The sequence below is a fragment of the Odontesthes bonariensis genome, chromosome 10, assembly GCF_027942865.1.
Source record: "Odontesthes bonariensis isolate fOdoBon6 chromosome 10, fOdoBon6.hap1, whole genome shotgun sequence".
In the NCBI taxonomy this organism is placed as follows: Eukaryota; Metazoa; Chordata; class Actinopteri; order Atheriniformes; family Atherinopsidae; genus Odontesthes; species Odontesthes bonariensis.
In genome coordinates, this window is record NC_134515.1 from 1,576,461 (window position 1) to 1,602,536 (window position 26,076).

The 26,076-nt window shown below is 43.4% G+C and overlaps 1 protein-coding gene across 1 annotated transcript in view; it reads right to left on the reverse strand.

The window, feature by feature from the left end:
* The window catches only part of plxna3 (plexin A3), a 176,097-nt gene extending 150,518 nt beyond the window's left edge, over positions 1–25,579 (reverse strand). Inside the window, exon 1 of the mRNA XM_075475900.1 lies at positions 25,301–25,579. The gene's annotated coding sequence lies outside the window, so the exon portion shown is untranslated. The remainder of the gene's footprint in view (positions 1–25,300) is intronic.
* Positions 25,580–26,076: the final 497 nt, after the last annotated feature.

Genomic DNA, 26,076 nt, shown 5'->3' on the forward strand with positions numbered 1-26,076 from the left:
TCACGGGAAAGTTAGACGTACAGATGTTTGAGCCGCTGCCTCACGGGAAACTTAAACGTACAGATGTTTGAGCCGCTGCCTCACGGAAAAGTTAGACGTACAGATGTTTCTGCTGCTGCCTCATGGGAAAGTTAGACGTACAGATGTTTCTGCTGCTGCCTCATGGGAAAGTTAGACGTACAGATGTTTCTGCTGCTGCCTCACGGGAAAGTTAGACGTACAGATGTTTGAGCCGCTGCCTCATGGGAAACTTAAACGTACAGATGTTTGAGCCGCTGCCTCACGGGAAAGTTAGACGTACAGATGTTTCTGCTGCTGCCTCATGGGAAAGTTAGACGTACAGATGTTTCTGCTGCTGCCTCACGGGAAAGTTAGACGTACAGATGTTTCAGCCGCTGCCTCACGGGAAAGTTAGACGTACAGATGTTTCAGCCGCTGCCTCACGGGAAAGTTAGACGTACAGATGTTTGAGCCGCTGCCTCACGGGAAACTTAAACGTACAGATGTTTGAGCCGCTGCCTCACGGAAAAGTTAGACGTACAGATGTTTCTGCTGCTGCCTCATGGGAAAGTTAGACGTACAGATGTTTCTGCTGCTGCCTCACGGGAAAGTTAGACGTACAGATGTTTCAGCCGCTGCCTCACGGGAAAGTTAGACGTACAGATGTTTCAGCCGCTGCCTCACGGGAAAGTTAGACGTACAGATGTTTGAGCCGCTGCCTCACGGGAAACTTAAACGTACAGATGTTTGAGCCGCTGCCTCACGGAAAAGTTAGACGTACAGATGTTTCTGCTGCTGCCTCATGGGAAAGTTAGACGTACAGATGTTTCTGCTGCTGCCTCATGGGAAAGTTAGACGTACAGATGTTTCTGCTGCTGCCTCACGGGAAAGTTAGACGTACAGATGTTTGAGCCGCTGCCTCATGGGAAACTTAAACGTACAGATGTTTGAGCCGCTGCCTCACGGGAAAGTTAGACGTACAGATGTTTCTGCTGCTGCCTCATGGGAAAGTTAGACGTACAGATGTTTCTGCTGCTGCCTCACGGGAAAGTTAGACGTACAGATGTTTGAGCCGCTGCCTCATGGGAAAGTTAAACGTACAGATGTTTGAGCCGCTGCCTCACGGGAAAGTTAAACGTACAGATGTTTGAGAAGTTAAAGTTATACTATACAAAATTATTGTTTTTAAATATAGACCACGGCCAGAAAACACCCAAAATATAGCTACAAAGTTTTGTCCCAACAACATCGGACAAAACCCACAAAAGACACAACAACAAAACAGAAAACCACGCTTCACGTGTTTTTGGTTAAACATTCTGCACCTCAGGGCGCCATTAAAAGAGCATTAAAACCACCAGCGTGATGCTAAAGAAATCACATTAACATTCAAAAACACAACGATCTGTTGGCAGGATTAGCTCTGCTAAGCTAACAGCTTTAGCACGAGTTCAGATGCTGCCATGTTTAAGTTTTTCACTTTTTCTAAATTAATTTTTATCGTTTCCAGGCACAAAATAAGCAGCTAAATTTCATTAGTTTCTCTCTGAGATTCTAACATTCTGAACCATTCAATCCAATTAAATTCACTTTTATCTTTCCAGCGTCAAATCACAACAAAAGTCACCTCAGGGCGACGGTCCAATTTAAACCAAGAAAGGAAGAAACCTCCATCAGAACCAGAAGCTGATAATAATGAGGCTGGTGGTCATAATGATGGCTGATCCGTGTTTATTTACCGTTATTAAACCTGCATTTCTGATACAGACTTCAGTTTAAATGAGCATAACGTTTGTTTTACTCAGGAAATGTGTCACCTGCTCTCACTTGCTTTCATACTTTTCTTTCTGTTTGTTTCTTTATGTCAGATACATTTCTTATCAACGGAAAAAAACACTTTTTTTTAAATCTAATTTCATGTTTCTGCTTTTTAACCATAAAAGTGTAAAAAAGTAAGAAGAAAAACAAAGAAATGATCAGCTGACAGACAGTCCTGCAGTGTTTATCTGCACAGATCTGATTCCTTCGGCCTCTGAGCGACGGAGCGATGTTTGTTTAACTAAACGCTAAAACCAACATGGCCGCCGCTGTAACCGCTCAGGGTCAGACGTGTTTTGTGTTCAGCGTTTCTGGTTTCCATCAGCTGATCCATTAAATCAAAAACCATTAACATCACACACACACACACACACACTTTTTCCCTCTAATGAAATAACGGTCAGATAAACTGATGTGTGTGGCCTGCGTACATGGACGCCACACAAAGCTGCAGCTCCATACGCATCACTGCGAGCTAACACACCAACAAACATAATAACGTTAAACGTCTTGTTCAGAATTTAGTTGAATAAATATTTTGTTGTTAAATATTCAGATTTTACACGATCTACTGAACTGAATAGAAAAACTAAATCACTTGAAACTTGACAGCTAAAGACAGAATGAGGCTAACTCCACAGCTAACAGAAGCTAGCTGTGGAGTTAGCCGCAGTTAAGAGAAACCGAGCCATTTATTTTCCCCGTTTGTCAACTTTAAATTTAACAAATTTACTTTTAAAAAGTTCATCCTTTGTTCACATTTTAAAAATGAGATGGGAGAATGTGAGCAACAGTTAAACACTGCTAAAAGTCGCTAGCTTAGCAGATCTAGTCCTGCGACCGAACAGATCTCCAGCATCGCTTCTTTTTGTTTTTAAATCGCAGGAACTTGATGTGATTTGGTGCCCAAATCATCTTTAACATCATATAACCTACTTATATGTAGAACATGTTGTTGTATGGCGTTCATTTCAATATAAATATTAAAACAGACCGATCAGAAAGGCCAGCATCCAGCATGTAAACATGAGTTAGCCCAGTTAGCGGTTCGGTGGGCAGCTGATAGTCCCAGGTCCCTGACACTTCTGGACCTAATTGTAGACACTTGGGCTGTGTTCCAAACCGCATACTTCTCCTACTACTCCTACTAACTTTCTGAGTTAGTATGCGAGTTTGAGTAAGCAGAAGTTCCCGGATGCATACTAGATTCTCCTAAATGTTGGGTATGCATCATGAGGTTACTACTCGTACTCAAACTACCCAAGATCCAACGTAACGTGACGTCGCCGATCGTCATTTCCTGTCAAAACGTCAGTTTCAAGCTCGCTACAACGAGGGTAGGTTCACTTCCTGTTTTCAAAACAAAAGCACCAATTGTATCGTAATGGCTTTCCCTATGATAAAAGGCAACGGGTATTTTATTTTGTGAAAATAACAGGAAGTGCAGTATGCAGTATGTAGTATGTAGTATGGAAGTATGTAGTATGTAGTAAGTAGTATGCAGTATGTAATATGTAATATGTAGTATGTAGTATGCAGTATGCAGTATGCAGTATGTAGTATGGAAGTATGTAGTATGCAGTATGGTAGTAAGCAGTATGCAGTATGTAGTAAGCAGTATGTAGTAAGCAGTATGTAGTATGCAGTATGGAAGTATTGAAGTATGCAGTATGTAGTATGTAGTATGTAGTATGCAGTATGTAGTATGTAGTATGCAGTATGGAACATGTAGTATGTAGTATGCAGTATGAAGTATGTAGTATGCAGTATGTAGTATGTAGTATGCAGTATGGAAGTATGTAGTATGTAGTATGTAGTATGCAGTATGCAGTATGTAGTATGCAGTATGCAGTATGGAAGTATGCAGTATGGAAGTATGTAGTATGCAGTATGTAGTAAGCAGTATGTAGTATGTAGTAAGCAGTATGTAGTATGTAGTATGTAGTATGCAGTATGGAAGTATGTAGTATGCAGTATGTAGTATGCAGTATGCAGTATGTAGTATGCAGTATGTAGTATGCAGTATGGAAGTATGCAGTATGTAGTATCCAGTATGTAGTATGCAGTATGTAGTATGCAGTATGTAGTATGTAGGATGTAGTATGTAGTATGCAGTATGCAGTATGTAGTATGCAGTATGTAGTATGCAGTATGTAGTATGTAGTATGTAGTATGCAGTATGTAGTATGTAGTATGTAGTATGCAGTATGCAGTATGTAGTATGCAGTATGTAGTATGCAGTATGCAGTATGCAGTATGTAGTATGCAGTATGCAGTATGCAGTATGTAGTATGCAGTATGTAGTATGCAGTATGTAGTGTGTAGTATGCAGTATGCAGTATGTAGTATGCAGTATGTAGGATGTAGTATGCAGTATGCAGTATGTAGTATGTAGTATGCAGTATGTAGGATGTAGTATGCAGTATGTAGGATGTAGTATGCAGTATGTAGGATGCAGTATGTAGTATGCAGTATGTAGGATGTAGTATGCAGTATGTAGGATGTAGTATGCAGTATGCAGTATGTAGTATGCAGTATGTAGTGTGTAGTATGCAGTATGCAGTATGTAGTATGCAGTATGTAGGATGTAGTATGCAGTATGCAGTATGTAGGATGTAGTATGCAGTATGTAGGATGTAGTATGCAGTATGTAGTATGTAGTATGCAGTATGTAGTATGTAGTATGCAGTATGCAGTATGTAGTATGCAGTATGTAGGATGTAGTATGCAGTATGTAGGATGCAGTATGTAGTATGCAGTATGCAGTATGTAGTATGTAGTATGCAGTATGTAGGATGCAGTATGTAGTATGCAGTATGTAGGATGTAGTATGCAGTATGTAGGATGTAGTATGCAGTATGCAGTATGTAGTATGCAGTATGTAGTGTGTAGTATGCAGTATGCAGTATGTAGTATGCAGTATGTAGTGTGTAGTATGCAGTATGCAGTATGTAGTATGCAGTATGTAGGATGTAGTATGCAGTATGCAGTATGTAGTATGTAGTATGTAGTGTGTAGTATGCAGTATGCAGTATGTAGTATGCAGTATGTAGGATGTAGTATGCAGTATGCAGTATGCAGTATGTAGTATGCAGTATGTAGTGTGTAGTATGCAGTATGCAGTATGTAGTATGCAGTATGTAGGATGTAGTATGCAGTATGCAGTATGTAGTATGTAGTATGTAGTGTGTAGTATGCAGTATGCAGTATGTAGTATGCAGTATGTAGGATGTAGTATGCAGTATGCAGTATGCAGTATGTAGTATGCAGTATGTAGGATGTAGTATGCAGTATGTAGGATGCAGTATGTAGTATGCAGTATGTAGTATGTAGTATGCATTTCGAACACAGCCCTGGTCTGAACTGACAGAATTAATCTGGTAAAGCTCCATCATATTCACCCGGTTGGTCTTTATCTCTGAGGCATGGAGTCCGGCACCATCTCGCACCGCTAATGTCTCCAATCAGCGTTCACTCTGAGGCTCTTTGTGACCTCAGGGAGGATGGATACATCGCTCAGGGCGGTTAAACACGGCGTGACTCGGCCGTCGGTCACGGGAATAAAAACTGTGTTTGGCTTTTCTGTCAGGGCGGCTCTGATATATGGAGAGGTCAAAGGTCGCCCCAGCTGTCCGCCGGATGAATGGCTTCCCTGGTAGTTTGTGTGTTTACAGTTCTGAGTCTGTTTGGCTCCGACGGGGAAGATTTTCTGCTTCGGTTTATTAAAAAAATAAAAAAAACGAGGGAAAACGTAAACAGATTTTTCGGTAAACTGACCAAAACCAAAGGATGGAATGCTGGAAATGTTCTTCCTCAGAGGTGCTGCTGGGGACAGAATGTCTTTCTCAGAGATGTTTACGTGGGATTCTGACCTCGGTCGGTCGGCTCCTGGAGCACCGAACACTCAACGCCCCAACGGCTGCTGGGAACCAAAAAGCTAAAGATTCGTTCAACTGGCCCCAAAGTGCAGAATGAGCCTGAAATACCAACAAAATACCATCAAAATACCATCAAAATACCAACAAAATACCATCAAAATACCAACAAAATACCAACAAAATACCATCAAAATACCATCAAAATACCAACAAAATACCATCAAAATACCAACAAAATACCATCAAAATACCATCAAAATACCAACAAAATACCATCAAAATACCAACAAAATACCAACAAAATACCATCAAAATACCAACAAAATACCATCAAAATACCAACAAAATACCAACAAAATACCATCAAAATACCATCAAAATACCAACAAAATACCATCAAAATACCAACAAAATACCAACAAAATACCATCAAAATACCATCAAAATACCAACAAAATACCATCAAAATACCAACAAAATACCAACAAAATACCATCAAAATACCATCAAAATACCATCAAAATACCAACAAAATACCAACAAAATACCAACAAAATACCATCAAAATACCATCAAAATACCATCAAAATACCAACAAAATACCAACAAAATACCAACAAAATACCATCAAAATACCATCAAAATACCATCAAAATACCAACAAAATACCAACAAAATACCAACAAAATACCATCAAAATACCATCAAAACACCGGCATCCCAACCTGTTGGTCACTGCTGGGCAGGAGAAACATCACAAAGCAACACCAGAACATTAAGTTGGATCTGAAAAGAAACTGATTTAGTGTCTGAAAAAGCATTAAAGTTGGGAGCCTTGAAGCATAATGAAGCCGGTGGACGGGTAAAGTTGTATTATTCACCCTTCTTTTGCACTAATGAACTGTGGAACATTTCAGCGAGGATGGCTGTGATGGGAGTTCCTGTAGTGAACCCTTTTCATTGATCACAAGCCTGAGCTGTTATTTCACTCTGAAAAACGTCTTTTTTTTTACATGCATTTATGCTTTTTTCTGCCTTTAAAACATGTTTTCATGAAGATTTCATGCCAGTCAGATAAAACAAAAAGAGCAAAAGTGCTAATCTGTTGATTAAACGTCTCAGGGTGGAACGAGTTACACAAAACACTGGGAAGCGTCTTCTTATGGAAACAGAAATGACACGTTTCACCTGCAAGGTGTTGCACCCAAAGGAGGAGTCTGTCGCTCACAGGCTTTTATTTTGTAAAAGTCTGTTGCTCACAGGCTTTTATTTTGTAAAAGTCTGTTGCTCACAGGCTTTTATTTTGTAAAAGTCTGTCGCTCACAGGCTTTTATTTTGTAAAAGTCTGTTGCTCGCAGGCTTTTATTCTGTAAAAGTCTGTCGCTCACAGGCTTTTATTTTGTAAAAGTCTGTTGCTCACAGGCTTTTATTTTGTAAAAGTCTGTCGCTCACAGGCTTTTATTTTGTAAAAGTCTGTCGCTCGCAGGCTTTTATTTTGTAAAAGTCTGTCGCTCGCAGGCTTTTATTTTGTAAAAGTCTGTTGCTCACAGGCTTTTATTCTGTAAAAGTCTGTTGCTCACAGGCTTTTATTTTGTAAAAGTCTGCTGCTCACAGGCTTTTATTTTGTAAAAGTCTGTCACTCACAAGCTTTTATTTTGTAAAAATCTGTTGCTCACAGGCTTTTATTTTGTAAAAGTCTGCTGCTCACAGGCTTTTATTTTGTAAAAGTCTGCTGCTGTCTGCTGTGGAACAGGAAAAGAAAGTAATCGGCGGATCCACCAAACATGGAGAAGGGTACGGAACTTTTACTCGGCCATTTTCATGTTAAAGTTCTTCCAGACGGCGGAGTCGACAGAACCAAAGTCATCTGTAAACACTGCCAAGTTGAATTGTCTTCTCAGCGTAGTAGTTCCAGTCTAAAATATCACTTAAAGGCAAAACACACAACTGATAGCAGCAAGTCATTCAAGGAAACAGACAGTGGAGCGAGGCTTCTACATAAAAACTACAGAAAGATGCTGATGTTAAAAGTGTGTTTGCACAACAAATGTTATGGCACTTTCATTCATATGGCAGCACATTTAAAATAAAGCTAAATGCTAAAAGCTATACGCTACTTTTGGATTCATTTTTGGATTCTGCGTACAAATGCGATTAATCGTGATTAATCAGGGAAATCATGTGATTAATTAGATTAAACATGTTAATCGTTGCCCAGCCCTAATTCTTTAACATTCGTACTTCCCAGAGAGGTGATCTCAGATGGATAACAGATAACAAACGGCCCCTCAGATAACACATTTCCTCAGAATCCTGATTTGCATCAGAGTTTGGGGGGTTTTCTGCTGCCAGTTTCATGAGCTTCAGTTTGGCAGCCTGAGTGATCCTAAGAAAAAGATTCCTCCAGCTCAGCTCCTGCCACAGCGGAGGAACAAAGACAGCGGCTCAGATGTATGGGGGATGGTCGGAGCCGGGAAACACTCCTGCGTCTCCATATCTGAAGCTGCAATTCCTCCAATAACCTGTTTGTGTGAAAGCAACTGAGCGAACTGATGGAGAAAAGAAGGAAAACTCCACGTTTTCAGCTTCAGTGTGAGGCTTCCCTGAGGAGAAGCGTTGGGAAACAGTTGGAAACCCTGAAAGAAGTGAAAGAAGTGAGATAAAGGTGAAGTGCTGCTTCACATTCCAGAAACAGCTGAATTCCTGGAGGTTTTTCAGGCCCACAGGGCAGCTGAGACACCGAGTGGAAAGCCGGCAGGGGTGGGCGGAAAAATCGATTCATCTACATATCGCGATTTTTAACGGGATGATTTAAAAAAAAATAAATAAAAAAATAGATTTTTCTCCCCTGAATCGATTATATTACGTCATATCCGTGTCCAGATAAACTTCATCAATTCATCACATTAAGTTATGTTAAAACTAGCCCACATTAGTGCTGTGTGGACATTTTAATTCATTTTGTAACTGTAAACTTTAAAAAATGCTGTACACGTTAAAGGTAGGGGAGGAGATCCTGGATTTTGAGTCCAGCGAAGCGGCATTTTGAAAATACACCGGCAAAAAGTCCCAAACTCTTTTTTCAGACTTCCCCCCGAAGCCACGCCTCTACAGTACATGAACGCGCAATGCTTGTTCACGAGCACGAAGGTGCAGCAAGCATCGACTGGTTTGGCTAACTTTTGCTAACTTTTTCTCATGGCGGATTCACAGGTAAGAAAATATCTTTCAACATCATAATGAAGCGTTTAATGATGCTAGGTGCTAGCCAAGCTGGCTCTAGTTTAGCTTCCTGCCAAGCTTCTGGAGGGGGAGGGGGGAGCAGATTGCAGTTTGATAGACGCATCAGTATCCAATCATTGTGAACGGTCCGTTCAGTATGATTGGATAGTGTTTTTCCTGGATTGTACGTTCTAGAGGCCACTAAAACTTTTCATATTTGTGTCAAAACTTTTAATTAATTGGTTGCAATGGGGGGGTGAAGAGTATTTCAAGCAATATGTAAAAAAATGTTCCAGAAACTGGACTGACTGACAGACTGATGTGCATTGTTAATGGGAACGACATTCATTCTAGAAGTGTATGATTCAACTTGTTTGTTTTTTAAGGAGGAAGAAAATTGCAATTACTGATTATATCGAATCACAATACTTGTAGAATCGCAATTATCAAGAATCGTGATACAAATCGAATTGTGACCAGAGCATATCGCCCCACCCCTAAAAGCCGGAGTTACAGCCGACCCGTGACGTCAGAATGGCGTTTCAGGCCCGGCGCTTTGCCTTTAAAAGACGCCGCAGCATGTTGTCGTGCACCAGTCGATTTCTGTAACTTGGGTGCGCTGAGAACGACGAACCGGACGAAATAAAATGGTCACTAAAATAATGCATCCTTGAGGAAAAAAAAAACGTGTTTTTGCATAATATAATATTTTACAAATGTGCTGAGCCAGGGGGTGCCGAGCTATCTCACGGTGGGGCCTTGGCACCACTAAAAATACCCTAGCTGAGCCCCTGGGAGCACGTAAACTCCCAGAACTGGTGCACAGAGATGGGCAGAACTTTGGGGAAAGAGGGAGAGTTCTGTAAGAATGTGTGGAAGAAGCTACGGGACAGATACCTGAAGGCAAAGGAGAGGGCAGAGACTAGGTGTGGGGATGCCGGGCGCCGCCTCCATTAAACTGCTTTAAGCTAACGCAGCCGTGAACACTCACAGCAGCTATTTCTGAAGCTGTGAAGGATCCAGAGAAGGCGGCTCTGAGCTCATTACCAGCCGAGCCCAGCGAGCTTTTTACTGAACTCTGTGAGAGAAACACGTCACATGATGGCCTCTGATGTGGCTCATTAGAGAAAGACAAACCTCTCTTAAAGGTCTCCAAAGGAACCGGGTCCTCACAGCAGTTCCAACTGCCAACGCTTCATGTTGATCCGGTTATTTTCCTGCCCCTCAGAGATGTGAATCTGCAGTTCAGGAGCAGAGAAACGTGGCTAAAATAAGAGGGTTTTCTTTAGTGTTTGGCTGACTTCTCTGCCTGCTATCAGAGGATATCAGAGATACAGAACCCTGTTTCTGTAGCTCCAGGAACACTGCTGGGAAAACTTTAGAGTTTAGAGTAAACGCAGTAACTAACGGTACACATGCATCACTGCGAGTTACGCTGTGTACATCTGCAGCTTGGTCCATCACTCAGTGGGGTCACATGGCACTGAAAGGATCAGATTATTAGCCGCCGTTAGCAGCTGTTAGCCGCCGTTAGCAACCGTTAGCAACCATTAGCAGCTGTTAGCCACCGTTAGGAGCCGTTAGCCGCCGTTAGCTGCCGTTAGCAACCATTAGTAGCTGTTAGCCGCCGTTAGCAACCTTAAGCAGCTGTTAGCAGCCGTTATCCACTATTAGCAACCTAAAGCAGCTGTTAGCAGCCGTTAGCCTCCGTTAGCCGCCGTTAGCAGCCGCTAGCAGCTGTTAGCTTTCACCTGACTCCAGGACCTTTGTCCTAAAACACCCAAAGAACACTCAGTGGGGTGACATGGCACTGAAAGGATCGGATTATTGGCTAAATTACAATCAGAATAAGCTGAGTAAGGGTAATTCTCCTTGGATATCTGGCGGTGAATGAATGGGATCAGAGGCACAAATCGTGTCACACCCCGGTATGATAGGTGGCGCTGTACCCATTCCAACTGTTGAAAGATGGAGAACGCAGAGCAAGATGAAGCTACGTCCCTCTACATTTGGTCTGTGATGAGCTGCTTGTTGCACAACACAACACAGCTAACGCAGGTAAACACAGCTAACGCAGGTAAACACAGCTAGCGCAGGTAAACACAGCTAACGTAGGTAAACACGCAGCTAACGCAGGTAAACAAAGCTAACACAGGTAAACACAGCTAACGCAGGTAAACACAGCTAACGTAGTTAAACGCAGCTAACGCAGGTAATCACAGCTAACGTAGGTAAACACAGCTAACGCAGGTAAACACAGCTAACGCAGGTAAACACAGCTAACGCAGATAAACACAACTAACGCAGGTAAACACAGCTAACGCAGATAAACACAGCTAACGTAGGTAAACACAGCTAACGCAGGTAAACTCAGCTAATGTCCGTAAACACAGCTAACGTCCGTAAACACAGCTAACGTCCGTAAACACAGCTAACGTCTGTAAACACAGCTAACGTCCGTAAACACAGCTAACGCAGGTAAACGCAGCTAACGCAGGTAAACACAGCTAACGTCTGTAAACACAGCTAACGTCCGTAAACACAGCTAACGCAGGTAAAAGCAGCTAACGCAGGTAAACACAGCTAACGTAGGTAAACACAGCTAATGTAGATAAACGCAGCTAATGCAGGTAAATACAGCTAACGTAGATAAACGCAGCTAACGCAGGTAAACACAGCTAACGCAGGTAAACGCAGCTAACGCAGGTAAACACAGCTAACGTAGGTAAACTCAGCTAACGTCCGTAAACACAGCTAACGTCCGTAAACACAGCTAACGTCCGTAAACACAGCTAACGTCTGTAAACACAGCTAACACAGGTAAACAAAGCTAACGCAAACATCTCAATAAAACCTCAGTGAAAAAGCTTTTTCTAATTATAATTGTCTCTAAGTGTCTGTAAGTTGAGGCAACTGCAAAGCTTCAACCTCCATGTACTGGATTTAAACACTTTTATTGATCAAAACAGGAAAACAGACAGAATTCTTCCAAAGCTGCTTCCAGTGTAAAACCCTCCATCTTTATGAGATCCTGGGCTCTGACATCAGCGAGCTAATAGCAGCTAACTGTGAGCCAACAAGCAGCATGATCAACAGTTTCCACCCAGAGCTGAGTCGTGCACTTTCCTCCCTGCAGCGCTCGGGCTGTTATTATCTGCCCGGATCGTTATTATCTGCCCGGGTCGTTATTATCTGCCCGGGTCGTTATTATCTGCCCGGATCACACGGACTTGTGGGCTTATAAAGGAAGGAGTCCAGGTTTCTGCTGGATCTGCGTCCCTCACACAGAAACCTGCAGAGGATCGGGACACCCCGCTCTCCTTTTTCTGATTTCCAAACGTCCTCGTTTCATGTGCTGTAACTTAGCAACCAATGCAGTTTCCAAAGTGAGCACTTTGTGTGTTTAAGAGTCTCCTTTCACAGCAGGAACAAGAAGAATGCTTTTAGTCGCTGTGGTCCGTCAGAGAGCCGCACGGCGTGGAAATCCAGTCAGACTGGAGGTTTAAAACAGGACTGCAGCCCAAGCTGGACGGTCAGCTGCTGAGGGACGCCTGCAGCTCGCTGGACACCACTTAGATCCGTCCTCTGGACTTATCTGGACATGTTCTGATGACTAGAGCGAGATATGTGACAGTTATGGAGCTCAGACGCACATTAGCAAAGTGTTCAGGAAAACACAGCTAACTGAACACAGCTAATGCAGGTAAAAAGCAGCTAACGCAGGTAAACAAAGCTAACGTAGGTAAACACAGCTAACGCAGGTAAACGCAGCTAACGTAGGTAAACGCAGCTAACGCAGGTAAACGCAGCTAACGCAGGTAAACGCAGCTAACGTAGGTAAACACAGCTAACGTAGGTAAACAAAGCTAACGCAGGTAAACACAGCTAACACAGGTAAACACAGCTAACGCAGATAAACACAGCTAACGCAGATAAACACAGCTAACGCAGGTAAACACAGCTAACGCAGGTAAACACAGCTAATGCAGGTAAACACAGCTAACGTAGGTAAACACAGCTAACGCAGATAAACACAGCTAATGCAGGTAAACAAAGCTAACGCAGGTAAACACAACTAACGCAGGTAAACACAACTAACGCAGGTAAACACAACTAACGCAGGTAAACACAGCTAACGCAGGTAAACAAAGCTAACGCAGGTAAACACAGCTAACGCAGATAAACACAGCTAACGCAGGTAAACACAGCTAACACAGGTAAACACAGCTAACGTAGGTAAACACAGCTAACGCAGGTAAACAAAGCTAACGCAGGTAAACACAACTAACGCAGGTAAACAAAGCTAACGCAGATAAACACAGCTAACGTAGGTAAACGCAGCTAACATAGATAAACACAGCTAACGCAGGTAAACACAGCTAACGTAGGTAAACGCAGCTAACACAGATAAACACAGCTAACGCAGGTAAACAAAGCTAACTGAACACAGCAAACGCAGGTAAACGCAGCTAACGCAGGTAGGCTGAACTTAAACAGTTCAACGACGAGGAGTTAAAGTTCAGATGGAAAGAAAAGGAACTGAAAGTTAAGCAGCAGAGTCGCTGCAGCAGGTCACACAAAGCTGCAGATTATGGGAAAAAGAACCGCGACCTGCTCCTTTAAAGCCAAAACGAGCCGTAATGCTGCATGTTGGAGTCCACCCTGAACACACAGAGCCTCCCTGTTGGTTCATAAAGCATAAAGCATCTCTGTGGCCCGGCAGCTGAGAGCTGGAACCTCATGTACAAGCCAGAGTTCAGCCGGAGTTCAGCCAGCAGAGACGTGGAGTTCAACCCTGACAGAAGTTTAAACCTTGGTCCTTAGATAGAAGTCTCAGACGTTCCAGCTCATAAATGTTGGGACCGAGGCAACAAAAGCCAAAAGAACACGATGTAACTAATCAGGTTAGTAACCAACAGCTCAGTCACACGATTGAGAGCACCTTAGAGAGGCAGAGACTCTCAGAAGTAAAGAGCTTCAATCTGCAAGAATCTCTACAAAGAGTCTACAAACTGGAGCAACTTCAGAAAAATGTTCCTCAGATTTTAAATGTTCCCTCATCCACAGATTCAGAGAACCTGGAGACATCTGTGTGACCTTCAGACCTGGGTGTCTGTGACCTTCAGACCTGGGTGTCTGTGACCTTTAGACCTGGCTGTCTGTGACATTCAGACCTGGCTGTCTGTGACCTTCAGACCTGGCTGTCTGTGACCTTCAGACCTGGGTGTCTGTGACCTTCAGACCTGGGTGTCTGTGACCTTTAGACCTTTTTAATCACCCGTTTTTCCTCCAACTTCTTGGGTTTTGGTTTGTTCCCCATTATTAAAAGTTAAATTAATGAGAATAACAAACAGAAAGGAGGAAACAGCCAAATAAAGTAGAATTTATGCTACATGTGCCTCAAATCTGCATCAGGAGCAGCAAGAAGCTGCTGAGCTGTGCACGTGAGCGTGCACACAGATATGTATGTGTTTGACCCTCGACCTCTGAGGACGGAACAAACAGACGTCCAGCTGCTGGAGGTCAGCCGGCGTCGGGAGGGAGTGAACAGAGTCAGAGGATTGTTTCCTGCTGCTTCCTCCGCTGGGAGAGTTTGTTTCCCTGCTTCCTCAGCGCTTCTCCACAAAATATATATATATATATATATATATATATATATATATATATATATATATATATATATATATATATATATATATATATATATAGTGGAGAAGACACCTCGGCTTGTTTCGGTAGCTGTTCAACATGAGGAGAGAAGCTGAGATGAGGCTGAAGAACCAGAACAGGCCCGTCCAACAGATCAGAACCTTCTTCAGGAGGCAGGTGACTGTCCACAGAAGAGAAACACAGAGGCTACGCTGCTACATGCTAACCGCTAGTTAGCCACAGAAATACAGAGGCTGTGTTCCAAACCGCATACTTCTCTTACTTCTCCTACTACTCCTACTAACTTTCTGAGTTAGTAAGCGAGTTTGAGTAAGCAGAAGTTCCCGGATGCATACTAGATTCTCCTAAATGTTGGGTATGCATCATGAGGTCACTACTCATACTCAAACTACCCAAGATGCAACGTAACGTGATGTCGCCGATCGTCATTTCCTGTAAAAACGGCAGTTTCAAGCTAGCTACAACGAGGGTAGGTTCACTTCCTGTTTTCAAAACAAAAGCACCAATTGTATGGTAATGGCTTTCCCTATGATAAAAGGCAACGGGTATTTTATTTTGTGAAAATAACAGGAAGTGCGTTAGCTCACTGCGGCTAGCTTTAGCAGCGCCGAATTCGTGGGAACAAAATTGTAAACAGCCGGTATTTTGTCAGGTTTTCAACACGTTGGGGATCTAAACGACTACTTTCTCACCTGAAAATGTTTCAAATGTTGCTAAAGTTTACAGAGTTTAGAGCTTAAGGGAAATCAGCTTCAGTATGTAGTATGCAGTATGTAGTATGCAGTATGTAGTATGCAGTCTACAGTATGTAGTATGCAGTCTACAGTATGTAGTATGCAGTATGTAGTATGCAGTATGCAGTATGTAGTATGCAGTATGTAGTATGCAGTATGCAGTATGTAGTATGCAGTATGTAGTATGCAGTATGCAGTATGTAGTATGCAGTGTACAGTATGTAGTATGTAGTCTACAGTATGCAGTATGCAGTCTACAGTATGTAGTATGCAGTATGTAGTATGCAGTATGCAGTATGTAGTATGCAGTATGTAGTATGCAGTATGCAGTATGTAGTATGCAGTCTACAGTATGTAGTATGCAGTATGTAGTATGCAGTATGCAGTATGTAGTATGCAGTATGTAGTATGCAGTATGTAGTATGCAGTATGCAGTATGCAGTATGCAGTATGTAGTATGCAGTATGTAGTATGCAGTGTACAGTATGTAGTATGTAGTATGTAGTATGCAGTATGCAGTATGTAGTATGCAGTCTACAGTATGTAGTATGTAGTATGTAGTATGCAGTATGTAGTATGCAGTATGCAGTATGTAGTATGCAGTCTACAGTATGTAGTATGCAGTATGTAGTATGCAGTATGCAGTATGTAGTATGCAGTATGTAGTATGCAGTATGCAGTATGTAGTATGCAGTATGTAGTATGCAGTGTGCAGTATGTAGTATGCAGTTTCGAACACAGCCAGAGGCTACGCTGCTACATGCTAACCGCTAGTTAGCCACAGAAACAGGATGGACACATTACAATAAGTCCTTAAAGGAGCTGCAGAGTTCTGGAAAATGTCTCCAAACTCATTGGACGGAGCTTCATCCTGTAACGATCCTGAACCAGGAGAAACTTAAAGGGACGAGCCCCCAGAAGTCCCCCCCACTGCCTCAGCTCTGCCCCCCCCCCCCTTCCGGATTAACCAATCAGAACCCTTCATTTACTCCCCCAGTCGCTCTGCCCAGAACTCTTAATTAAAGTAGTAAATTCACATTTTTGTGGCGCGGCTGCGGTGAACGTGAAGCGATAAAAAACAGCTCCTGAGAGAAATTACGATTAAATGGTTATAAATGACTTAATGTCTGCTGCAGGAGACGTTTTAATGCCGAATTAACTCCGGCTTCAGCTCCGAAGGAGAGGAACAGAACATTCTGGACCCTCATTACTTTCACCGCGGGATGACATCACAACTGCGGGACGTTCTCATTGGCTGACGGGTGGAAATACTGCTGACTCAGCGTGTTTAAGTGTGATAATGTATTAATAAGCATGTGCCACAGAGACAAAGTGCTTCAGATTAAAGACACACATGTGATCAATACTCCACAGTGAAGCCCGGCGATGCTTTCCCAATAACCCGATAATGATGAACCATCAGCTCTGAACCCGAGTGAGACGCTTCCAGCTGCTTTAAAGGTGCAGAGGAGGCTCCATTTCATCTAAAACCAGGCCTCACCGTGACCTCTGACCTCTTCATTTCATCTGAGGTCTCACACCAGAAAACAAACACACCTGATAGTCCACATTAAGTTACAGGATCTGGGACTTTTGCCTGTAAAATGTTGCAAAATAACACAAGTTCACCATCAAATGAGTCAAATTAAAGCCTCAAACTGAAGCTAAAACACATCGTGTCGGATTTTAAATGGAGAAAACATCAAAAGATCGCTGATAAAGGTTAAATCTGTTCTTTTCTCTCTGAAGAAAGGCTTCCACGTGGTGTCAGTGAACGCACCAGAATAAAACCAAAGGTTTAACACACTCGTTTGGTGTTATTTTCCACATCGATTCAGCTTTAAACCTCATTCACGCTGCACTCTGCCAGCAAAGCGACTGAAATTCAGCTGTAAAAGATAAAAAGCCAACACAGATTGTACAGAGTTAACCAGCTGCTTCTGAGATATTATTCATTTGTGACATACAAACTGAGCAAAAGTCTCCTGCATTCCTCTTTAATCCAAGCTCCTGACTATGGTTTCCTCTGTTCATGCTAACTGACTCTTCTTTAGCTTCTTTAGCTGCACGGGACACCGAGCAGCAGCATTCTGGCCTCACAAAATGGCCGTGCCATCCCATAATGCCAATGTCAGTAAGGCCGTTAGCTCATGCAGCTGACAGAGACGCTGTTAGCTCATGTAGCTAACAGAGACGCCGTTAGCTCATGCAGCTGACAGAGACGCCGTTAGCTCATGCAGCTAACAGAGACGCCGTTAGCTCATGCAGCTGACAGAGACGCCGTTAGCTCATGTAGCTAACAGAGACGTCGTTAGCTCACGTAGCTAACAGAGACGCCGTTAGCTCACGTAGCTAACAGAGACGCCGTTAGCTCACGTAGCTAACAGAGACGCCGTTAGCTCATGCAGCTAAAAGAGACGCCGTTAGCTCACGTAGCTAACAGAGACGCCGTTAGCTCATGCAGCTGACAGAGACGCTGTTAGCTCATGTAGCTAAAAGAGACGCCGTTAGCTCACGTAGCTAACAGAGACGCCACAGCCATTATAACGAACAGCCTTGCCACTTACTATTAAGCCCCATTGTACCGGCTTTTTGGCTGCAGTTCCACCAGAATTCCACTGGGGGCGTCGGTGGAGACCAGAATGAATGGGGCCCAATGGAGCTAGATGCTACAAATGGTCAGTTTCACCTAAGTCTCCTCAAGAGCGCTCAGATTTGAATGTAGTTTCTGAGAGCTCAACATGGGTTTCAAGTCAAAAATCTACTGAACGAGTACATATATCGCTTTGATTTCTTACAGGTTGGCTTCTTGTTGTCCTCCACGCGCTAGCATTGTGCTAATGACAGCGCTCGACCAGAATTACGACCAGAGGCACCGCTTGACGGCTGGCTCCATACCAAGCGACAACAGAATTAAGATGGACTTTTTCTGCTTATGTTACCACAGCCTAAGAATCTGTGATGTTACCACACATTCTCTCTTACTACAGCTCTTCCTTGAAAACGCTGCTGCCTTTGAGACCAACAACAAGCAGGATTGTTGCCGTAAAGCGGCATCTCCGGTCGTAAGCTATGGATGACGTCACATACACTTCAAATCCTTTTTTTAAGCTAATGAGTGGCTCTAAAAATCTAAAACTCAGCCATGGGTATTTTCTAAACACCCTCTTTCGAACACAACATTCGAATTACTAGAGAAAAAATTATATCTTGAGATAAGGGCACGCTAGGGCGTATAGCTCCATAGAACTCCATTCATTCTGGTCTCCAAAAATTGAGCGCCCCACGTGGAAAGAGGGTGGAACTGCAACCAAAATCGCCTCGTTGGAAACCGGAAATGCACCGTGAGTGGCGAATCTGTACTATTATAGAATCTGTGGTGCCGCCGTTAGCTCACGTCATTAGCTCACGCAGCTATCAGCGACGCCGTTAGCTCACGCAGCTATCAGCGACGCCGTTAGCTCACGCAGCTATCAGCGACGCCGTTAGCTCACGTCATTAGCTCACGCAGCTATCAGCAACGCCGTTAGCTCACGCAGCTATCAGCGACGCCGTTAGCTCACGCAGCTATCAGCGACGCCGTTAGCTCACGCAGCTAACAGGAAGCGTTTATATGGAAGATGTCCGGGTGAAATTTAGAGGCCTTCTTCCTATTTCTGGACTCTGAGAACAGATGAAACTAACAGAGATGAACACTGAAGAATCAGGATCTGATTAAAGACATTTTACTGATTCTTACTGACGTTCATTTTACTGATTTTCTGTTGGTTTTATGACAAAAAAACATGAAAAATATCGCATGTTGGAACAGCTTTGTTCATAGTTGGGTTAATAAGTTCAGAAAAGGGAAAAATAAAAGAAAAACATGTGGAAATGTGATGTCATCAGTCATGTCACCACATGTAAATCAGGTGATGAAACTTACTTTCTTCATAAACAGTATTTTTCACTTTTCACTTTATCGCCGACTGGTTCTAAAATGTTTGAATCTCTAAAAGTCAAAAACTCGGCAGTTAAAGGGTTAATAAACACACAACGTGAGGACGGACGGTTTCACGGATCCTCAGAAGATCTGAAACTCCTCCTGGTGTCCACACTGCCAACCCGACGGTGCCGGGGTTAAAGGTTCGATTCCCTCTGGAGCTGAAGCAGAGGAACGCACACGTGTGGAAAAAGTGTTATAAAATCTACATGATACCATCCGTCACGTTCTTTTAAAGAAGCTGAATGTAAAACCTGATGTGAAGAACTCGAGCAGCTGTGTGGATGTTAATGTTGGACTTTAAATATTTCTGCAGCTGCTTCAGGACTGAGTGTCGGGAGCTTTTTAGACATTTACTGAAGAAACTACGCAGCTAGCAGCAAAACATCGGCTCATCTGAGGCTCTGACGGGTGAAGATTTGGAGATTTCTTGGTCTTAAATGATGGTTAGGGTGTAGAGGACAAAAATAAGGACAAAAGTAAGGGACAAAAGTAAAAATACAACAAAATAAGGACAAAAGTAAGGGACAAAAGTAAAAATATAACAAAATAAGGACAAAAGTAAGGGACAAAAGTAAAAAAAATATAACAAAATAAGGACAAAAGTAAGGGACAAAAGTAAAAATACAACAAAATAAGGACAAAAGTAAGGGACAAAAGTAAAAATATAACAAAATAAGGACAAAAGTAAGGGACAAAAGTAAAAATACAACAAAATAAGGACAAAAGTAAGGGACAAAAGTAAAAATATAACAAAATAAGGACAAAAGTAAGGGACAAAAGTAAAAATATAACAAAATAAGGACAAAAGTAAGGGACAAAAGTAAAAATACAACAAAATAAGGACAAAAGTAAGGGACAAAAGTAAAAATATAACAAAATAAGGACAAAAGTAAGGGACAAAAGTAAAAAAAATATAACAAAATAAGGACAAAATTAAGGGACAAAAGTAAAAATATAACAAAATAAGGACAAAAGTAAGGGACAAAAGTAAAAAAAATATAACAAAATAAGGACAAAAGTAAGGGACAAAAGTAAAAATATAACAAAATAAGGACAAAAGTAAGGGACAAAAGTAAAAAAAATATAACAAAATAAGGACAAAATTAAGGGACAAAAGTAAAAATATAACAAAATAAGGACAAAAGTAAGGGACAAAAGTAAAAATATAACAAAATAAGAACAAAAATAAGGGACAAAAGTAAAACAATATAACAAAATAAGGACAAAATTAAGGGACTAAAGTACAAATATAACAAAATAAGGACAAAAGTAAAAATATAACAAAATAACTACAAAATTAAGGGACAAAAGTAAAAATATAACAAAATAAGGACAAAAATGGGACAAAATAAGACACTTGTGGATGTCTCCTTGGAGTCCGTGATGTCCTCACTGCAAATGATCGAGCTAGCAGCTACAAATCATGTGAAACTAATTTTATTCTTGTGTGTAAATAATAATTCAGGTGATTTCAGAGCTTCTGAAAATGTTGATGTTTAACATGAAAACGGCTCAATTCAATTAATTTTTATTTATAGAGCGCCAAATACAACAAATGTCATCTCAAGGCACTTAGATAATAAAGTCCAATTCAAGCCAATTGGAATTCAATTAATTGTAATCATAATTCATAAAATAATCCAATTCGTTCATATAGAGCCAATTCAAAAACAATTTCCTAGCTAAGGAAACCAACAGATTGCACTGAAAACCTTTTTGTTTTTCGGTCCAATCTCCCGGCCTGAGCGTGCCTGAGGCGACTGTGGAGAGAAACGACTCCCTTTGAACAGGAAGAAACCTCTGGCAGAACCAGACTCACTGTGTTGCTTTAGTATGTAACACCGACCTGAAGATGACGGAGCTGGGGACGAGCAATTATCTCAAAGAATAGTGAAAATGTTTCACTGAAAAACGTCTGTAAATCTGGCACTGATGCACTGACCGATGGCCCTTTACTGCAGGTCTACCCCGTCCCGGCTCACTTTCACGCCTCATACTTTCAAACAAAACCCAGTGGTGCCCAAAGATTAAAAAAAAGACCTGTTTGGTCCTAAAATAGCCGGCCTTGTGTGTCAGGACATTTTAGTGTTTGAGTCGGTGATAAACGGAGCATTCAAAGGCTGAAACAGCTCAAACCAACAACGGGTCACCACCATATTTCTACGCATTACCGTTAGCATCGAGAGCTCGCTACAACGGATACGGTCTGTAAGGTTAGCTTTCCCATGCTAACGTAGCATTAGTTTGTATGGAGAGCAGCTGCTGTCAGTGCAGTTCAGTCTGTCAACATTTCACTGAACAATTTAAGAGGAAACAGCTAAAACAATCAGAACAATGGAGATAAAACTGTTCACTTTGTATTCTCAACAAAACCTGTCCTCAAGAAGCTAACGTTAGCTTACCTATGCTAACGTTAGCTTATCTAGGCTAACGTAGCAGCTGCTGTCAGTGCGGTTCAGTCTGTCAACATTTCACTGAACAATTTAAGAGGAAACAGCAAAAACCGATCAGAACAATGGAGATAAAACTGTTCACTTTGTATCCTCAACAAAACCTGTCCTCAAGAGGCTAACGTTAGCTTATGTAGGCTAACGTTAGCTTATGTAGGCTAACGTAGCAGCTGCTGTCAGTGCAGTTTGTCAACATTTTATCAAACAATTTAAGAGGAAACAGCTAAAACAATCAGAACAATGGAGATAAAACTGTTCACTTTGTATTCTCAACAAAACCTGTCCTCAAGAAGCTAACGTTAGCTTACCTATGCTAACGTTAGCTTATCTAGGCTAACGTAGCAGCTGCTGTCAGTGCGGTTCAGTCTGTCAACATTTCACTGAACAATTTAAGAGGAAACAGCAAAAACCGATCAGAACAATGCAGATAAAACTGTTCACTTTGTATTCTCAACAAAACCTGTCCTCAAGAGGCTAACGTTAGCTTATGTAGGCTAACGTTAGCTTATGTAGGCTAACGTTAGCTTATGTAGGCTAACGTAGCAGCTGCTGTCAGTGCAGTTTGTCAACATTTTATCAAACACATTTAAGAGGAAACAGCTAAAACAATCAGAACAATGCAGATAAAACTGTTCACTTTGTATTCTCAACAAAACCTGTCCTCAAGAAGCTAACGTTAGCTTACCTATGCTAACGTTAGCTTATCTATGCTAACGTTAGCTTATCTAGGCTAACGTAGCAGCTGCTGTCAGTGCAGTTTGTCAACATTTTTTCAAACACTGAAGGTTTTAAACCTAAAAAAGTGATTTCTCTTCATTTAAATGACATTTTTGAGTATTTTCTCCATGAAAATAACCCTGAACACTTCGGATCTGAAAGCACAGACGCAGTTTACTTAATCTGTTTTTTTTTATCATTCATCCTTTGCTCTGCAGTGAATTTGCTGCTGTGAGTCACATCGTTTCAGATGCTGCCTGCTGAATCTCAGCCTCTCCAGAAACAGAGGATGATGTTTTTCTACCTTCATCATCGCAGCTTAAAGACGCAAAGAGACAGAGGCCGACTTCAGCTTTCATCTCACGCCGTTTATGTGCAGCAGGGAATAAATATGTTCAACCAAAGCTGTCAGAATGCTGCCGGGGCCGCCGGATCGAGGACGTTTGGGGCCGATGGAGAATAGGATGGAGTCTGATGGAGTCTGATGGAGTTACAGGGAGAAGCAGCAGCTCCGAAATTTAACTTTCAGTCAGAGAGTCGGACTGTTTCAGCCTGAGATCAACCAGAATCCGATCAGAACCAGAATCCGATCAGAATCCGATCAGAACCAGAATCCGATCAGAACCAGAATCCGATCAGAATCCGATCAGAACCAGAATCCGATCAGAACCAGAATCCGATCAGAACCAGAACTCCTCAGACTGGAACCAGAACTCCTCAGACTGGAACCAGCAGCAGCTCGGGGTTCGTTTCCTCCTTCAGGAAAAAGGAGGAAAAGTGTTTTTATTTTGGTGGAATCAGAAACTAATGAAGCTGTGATTGATCCGGCTGATTATTGATCTCTGCCGCAGGACCCGTCTGATCAAAAGCAGATGGTCCTGATCGGCTGATTGATCAGCTGATTATCTGAATGATTGATTGGTTGATTGATCTGAACTGTCAGGAAGTAAAAAGCTGCAGGAGAAGTTTGATGATTTATTGATACTCTGATTAATCTGTTTCTGTGTTTTACTGGAACATCCTGCGATGATCAATCGGTTTGATTACTGATCGGTTTGATTACTGATCGGTTTGATTACTGATCGGTTGATGAAGCCACTGATCTGAATTGAATCCATCTGATTGGTCTTCTTATGGATCAGAATCTGACCTTTGGGATCGCTCTGATTATTGATCGGCTGAGCGTCTGTTGGACTCATCCATCATCGCTTCACTTATTGATCGATCGGCTGCGTTTGGGACATTTTTAATATTCAGTTTGTTGGTTTTTCATCATTATTGATGACTGGCTGTTTGGTCACAGAGCCCTGATCTGTTTGTTGCTGAGCTGATCACATCATTGATCACATCACTGATCCCTGAACCATCATCTGGATCAGTTCTCTGGGATCAGATCCCTAACTGGGATCAGGTCTCTGGGATCAGGTCTCTAACTGGGATCAGGTCTCTGGGATCAGGTCTCTAACTGGGATCAGGTCCCTAACTGGGATCAGGTCTCTGGGATCAGGTCTCTAACTGGGATCAGGTCCCTAACTGGGATCAGGTCTCTAACTGGGATCAGGTCTCTAACTGGGATCAGGTCTCTGGGATCAGATCTCTAACTGGGATCAGATCCCTAACTGGGATCAGGTCTCTGGGATCAGGTCTCTAACTGGGATCAGGTCTCTAACTGGGATCAGGTCTCTAACTGGGATCAGATCCCTAACTGGGATCAGGTCTCTGGGATCAGGTCTCTAACTGGGATCAGGTCTCTAACTGGGATCAGGTCTCTGGGATCAGGTCCCTAACTGGATCAGGTCTCTAACTGGGATCAGGTCTCTAACTGGGATCAGGTCTCTAACTGGGATCAGGTCTCTGGGATCAGGTCCCTAACTGGGATCAGGTCTCTAACTGGGATCAGGTCTCTAACTGGGATCAGGTCTCTAACTGGGATCAGGTCTCTGGGATCAGGTCTCTAACTGGGATCAGATCCCTAACTGGGATCAGGTCTCTGGGATCAGGTCTCTAACTGGGATCAGGTCTCTAACTGGGATCAGGTCTCTAACTGGGATCAGGTCTCTGGGATCAGATCTCTAACTGGGATCAGGTCTCTGGGATCAGGTCTCTAACTGGGATCAGGTCTCTGGATCAGGGACTGCGGGCCGGTCTGTGGATGCGTGCACACGCACATGGACGCGCGGATGAAGGCGGATTCAGAAGAACTCGGAGCTGAATTCGGACCGCAAGCGGCAGAACCTGCCGCGGCTCCGGCAGGTTCTGCCGCTCGGACGTTTTTTCCGCGTGTCCGCTGCGGGTTTTCACCGTTTTTCAGCCGCCTTTCCCCCCTTTGTTCTTCTTTAATGGATCGGCGTCTGGAGCCGCGCTGCCTCGCAGCCCCCCGCCTCCCCCTCTCCTCCCCCAGCCTCCCCCACCATTCTCCCCTCCAGCCCGCAGAAAAACACGCTGAAAACGCCTCTTTTACGCACCGAACGCAACACTTTGAATTAAATGGAAACCGCAGCGCACCGCGCTGACTGAGGCCGAGCCCCGGGGGGGGGGGGGGGGGCAGCAGCCCTACCTGGGGTATCACTGGGGTATCAGCCGCCCCCGGCCCCACTTCTACCCCCCCACCACAGGCAGAAACACAGAAGAAGGGGCATTTATTTCCAGCCGTGAAAAGCGGCTCAGGACGCTGCTGCGGCGGCGGGGAAACGAGGCGTTTTCCCCCCAAACATCCACTCACACATACCCCCCACCCTCACCAGATACCCCCAGACCCCCAGACCAAGACCAGCACAACACAACACCCCCTCCCCGGCCCACAGCCCCAGCACCCCGCGGACATACCTGACGGGAACGCGCAGAAAAGTCCAATCAGTTATTTAAATCCAAAGTCTGCCGCTGCCTTTCTCCTTCTTCTCCTTCTTCTTCTCTTTCTCCTTCTTCTCCTTCTTCTTCTCCTTCTTCTTCTCTTTCTTCTTCTTCTTCACCTCTTTCTGCTCGCGTGCAGGCTGAGGTGGTCCCGCAGGGCGGTGGGGGGGCTCCGGCCAGGTGAAGCGCGTTACAGCAGAAAATAATCCAGCTCCGGTTCTCTCTCAGCCTGCCTCGGCTCGGCTCGGCTCGGCTCTGCCCGCTCTGCCCCTGCTCCAGCACGGACTGCCCCCCGGCCGGACCGTACCACTCTGCACCGAGCCGGGGGGGGGGGGAGCAGAGATTACCTGCCGGCAGATAAACCAATTAAACAGCGACTGAGCGGCTCAGAGCGCGAGGATCAGCGCGCGCGGTGACGCACGGAGACAGTTGGGAGATTTCAGGTGAGGGACAAACAGGAAGGAAAGCGCGTTCAGAGAGGAAAGCAGCTGTGGGACCCCCCCACGGAAAGAGCGGAGTGGTTCAGTCCGGGCTCCAAATCTGATGAGTCTACTCCAGATGTGGAGAGAGAGAGAGAGAGAGAGGAGAGAGAGAGAGAGGGAGAGAGAGGGAGAGAGAGGGAGAGAGAGAGGGGAGAGAGAGAGAGAGAGGGAGGAGAGAGAGGGGAGAGAGAGAGAGGAGAGAGAGGAGAGGGGAGAGAGAGAGAGAGAGGGGAGAGGAGAGAGAGAGAGAGGAGAGGGAGAGAGGAGAGA